A 4,386-nucleotide genomic window follows, 5' to 3' on the forward strand; every position below is an offset into this window, starting at 1 on the left:
GTAGTTACAGACCATTTTCATCACCTGAAAAGGAAACCCCACCCCCTACCATCAGTCACTGCTCATCCCACCCTCTCCAAGCCCCTCAAAACCACTAATGTGTTTTCTGTATCTATGGACATGCCTATTCTGGGTTTGTTATATGAATGGGATTATATACCACGTGGCCTTTTGTGTGTGCTTCTTTTGTGTGGCATAATATTTTCAAAGTTCATTCATTTTGTAGCATGTGTAAATAACTTCATTTTTGTAGGTGTATTGTTTCCAATTGTATCAATTTGCCACATCTTTTTATCAATTCCTCAGTCTATGAACATTTGAGTTGTTCACTTTTTGGCCCCCATGAACAGAGCTGCTGTGAAGATTTGTGCACATTTGTGTTTGGACCCCTCTTTTCATCTCTCCTGGGCCAATACCTAGGGGTGGAATTGCTGGGTCATAGGGTTGTCCTGCATTTAACATTTTATGTAACTGCCCCAAATCATTACCACAGCAGCACTTGAGCTTTTCCCTAAACCCCAACGCTATGGAAGCTTTCCAGTGTGTACACGTCCATGGGGACAACGTTTCCTTTAAAAACATACAGCCATGTTAGTGCCTCTGAAGTAAACCCATGTGCGTTTATTTGCGTTTGCCTGATAACTAAGGAGGTTGATGATCTCTTAATTTGCTCTTCAGCTATTTGCCTTATTTCTAGAAATGTGGATTCTATCACTTACCCATTTTAAATTGAGATTTAATCCTTTTGTTGATGTGTGTAAGATCTCGTTATAAATCATATTGTGGACAGGACCATGATGGCTGAAGTCCCTGTGGTTAGAGATGCTTTACTTCTGCCCACACGACACAATACATGATAAAACCCAGGTGGCCTCCTTTCCTCCCCAGCCATCTCTGATGGTGTGAGAGTCTCTGGAATGCTCCATCCCTGCTGCATTCAAGCAGCAATAATAGTGAAAAGTCTGCCTTTATGGAATAAAGACAGGAAGAGAAACACCCAGGAAGAACATAAAAGAGGGAGCAGCAGTGACAGGAGCAAGTGGGAGGAAACTGCTGCACCTGTGTGGAGACCTGGGTCACCTCCTGATCTGCAGGTGCAGCTAAAGGGGATTCACAAAACAGACTCTGAGAATGAATGTGGGTGCAGAACACAGTCAAGGGTCCAGGCTGCGTCCTGAGAGGTGTGCACAGGGATCATGCCTGATCTGTGCTTCAAAGACTCTGTGTGTGTGTGTGTGCATGCGTGTGTGTGTGTGTGTGTGTGTTTACCGTGCTGGGAAAGGTGAACTTACACCTGCTGAAAGCACGGCAGGACACTGAGTATGACTGAAAATGACTGTTTTAACCTTAAAGTGTTTCTTTTTCCTACTAAAGGATGATAAAGCAAAGGAAATAAATCACAGTATATAAATTGTTGTGAGAAAGAGCGGTATTGTTATTCAAGTCTACCATGGAGGAGCAGGAAGAGAAATTATAAAATGGAAAAGAATATGAGAAAAGAACCAAATGGTGGGGGTTGATGGGGAGGGGGAGATCTGGGCCTCCTCAACAGGTCAGAGGTGGACAAGGTCTCAAAGACTGTGACCCGTGTTGTCAAAAAAGGGGGGACATACTTCAATTTTCCCCAAGTCTCCCTCCCAGAGAAGAGCGACAACCAAGCACTTTATGATGGAGTGTCCTCAGGTGGATACAAGAGCAGTGGGATGTCTCCAGCCCATGCACTTGGGCACAAGCATTACTTAGCCCCTCCCACTCTTCTGTCCTCTCCATCCACCAAGCCACATGTTTATCTGATCTGTGTCCCTGCGTCAAGGTTGTGATGACAGCTGCATACTCAGGGATGACAGCCTGCATGCTCCGGGATGACAGCCGCATGCTCAGGGTTGACAGCCTGCATGCCCAGGGATGACAGCTGCATGCTCAGGGATGACAGCTGCATGCTCAGGGATGACAGCCCTGCATGCCCAGGGATGACAGCTGCATGCTCAGGGATGACAGCCCTGCATGCTCAGGGATGACAGCCCTGCATGCTCAGAAGCATGTGGAAGATTTAGATGAGGACAGTGTGCATACTCTGGTGCCTGAGACCAGCTCTGGGAAATGGCTTGGATGCACAGGGTCACTGCACTTCCTCATTCTTGGGTGTTGAGGGCTCCTGGCACATGCGAACTTCCCCCAAGCTCTGCTTATATCAGGATGACAATGCTGGGGATTGTCAGATTTCTCCCTCAATCTCTCATCATCCTGTTTAGTTTCTCTGTGAATGACATTGTTCTGTCTCTCAAGAACATGAACATTTTACCCTTTTTCCTTTGTCTGTTGACAGCTTCCCAGTGTGAGCATCAAGGGTTTCAGAAACGTGATAGGAGGAGTGTGCTGTGTGACAGTCACGAGGATTTTCCCTCTTTTTCCAGGTGTCCTGTCCTAGGTGCAGCCACAGGAGTCACGCCCAGGACTGGCGAAGCCATTGCAGACCCTATCCCTCACCTGCACCATCTCTGGTTACTCCGTCTCCAGGGGTTGTGGTTGGAGCTGGATCTGCCAGCTTCTGGGGAAGGGGCTTCAATGGCTTGGATATGGTCACTACAGCAGATCGTCATGGAGGACAAACCATGGCCCCTTGACTCAGGGCCACATCTCCATCACTGCTGAGGGGCCGAGAACCATTTTTCATTGCAGCTGAGCTCCGTGACCACTGAGGACACAGCCATGAATGACTGTGCAGGAGACACAGTGAGTGTCCAATTTTCCCAGCACCATATATTGAAGAGTCAGTCTTTTCCACAATGTACTCTCTTGCTGCATTTGTCAAAGATCAGTTGGCTGTAAGTATGTGGTTGATTCCTGGGTTTTCTCTTCTGTTCCACTGATCTGGGTGTCTCTCTTTATGTCAGTACAACATCATTTTGGTTGCAATAGCTTTGCATTATAATTTGAAGTCAGATAGTGTTATGCCTCCAGCTTTATGTTTTTTTTTTTTTTTCTTAGGATTGCTTTGGATATCTGGTGTCGTTTGTTATTCCATATGAACGTTTCGGTTTCTTTCTGTATTTCTGTGAAGAATCCCATTGATACTTTGATGGGAATTATATTGAATCTGTAGATTTTGGGGGGAAGCATGGACATTTCCATATGCAGTAAAATGAAATTGGATCTGTACCTCTCACCATATGCCAAAACCAATACAAAATGGATTAATCTTAAATATAAAACCTGAAACCATAAAATTATTAAAGGAAAATACAGGGGAAACAGTCCAGGTAATAGGACTGGTCAAAGACTTTATGAATCCGACCCCAAAAGCACAAGCAACAAAAGAAAACTTAAATAAATGATACTATATCAAGCAACTTCTGTACAGCAAAGGAAATAATCTAAAGAATGAAAAGACAACCTCTTGAATGGGATAAAATATTTGTAAGTGATACACCCAAACGGCAATAATATCCAGAAAACACAAATAAACAGCTACACATTAAAATAAATAAATAAATAAATAATATAATATAATATAATCGTAATCATCATCATCATCATCTTATTAAAAAATTAGCAAAAGAAATTAATAAATATTTTTCAAAGGAAAGTATACAAATGGCCAGCAGGTACATGTTAAAATGTTCAGCATCACTAGTCATCTGAGAAATGCAAATCAAAACCACATTGAGATATCATCTCATGCAAGCTAGACTGGCCGTTATTAACAAGACCAAGAAAAGCAAACACCGGTGAGGTGAGGATGCAGGGAAAGGGGAATTCTCCTAAACGGTTGTGGGGACTGTAAGTTAGCACAGCCTTTATGGAAAACAGTATGGAGATTCCTCAGACAACTACGGATATCACTACAACATGATCCAGCAAACCCACTGCTGGGTATATATCCAGAGGAAGGGAAGTCATCATGTTGAAGGGACACCTGCACTCCCATGTTCATCACAGCACTTTTTTACAATAGCCGAGATATGGTGTCAACGTAAATGTCCATTGACAAATGACTGGATAAGGAAAGTGTGGTATATGTGCACAATGGAATACTACTCAGCCATTAAAAACAAGGAAATTTTTCCCTTTGCAGCAACATGGATGATCCTGGAGAAAATTTTGTTAAGTAAATTAAGCCAGAGAAAGAAACAGTAATATCACATTCTCACTCATAACTGTGTGCTAAGAAGGATGGAAGGAAGGAAGGACGGAAGGAAGGAAAGGAAGAAAGAAAAAGAAAGAAACACACAATGCCATAATATGTTAAACTTTCCAAAGGACAGAACAGGGCTATGGATACTCATGATGGGGGTCAGGAGGGAGAGAGGTTGGGAGTAACAGGTGAGGTTGTGTACATGGACAGAGATTATGATTTAGAATGATAAATATGCTAAAAATAATAAA

Source organism: Galeopterus variegatus, unplaced genomic scaffold (genome assembly GCF_000696425.1).
Source record: "Galeopterus variegatus unplaced genomic scaffold, G_variegatus-3.0.2 Scaffold8343, whole genome shotgun sequence".
In the NCBI taxonomy this organism is placed as follows: Eukaryota; Metazoa; Chordata; class Mammalia; order Dermoptera; family Cynocephalidae; genus Galeopterus; species Galeopterus variegatus.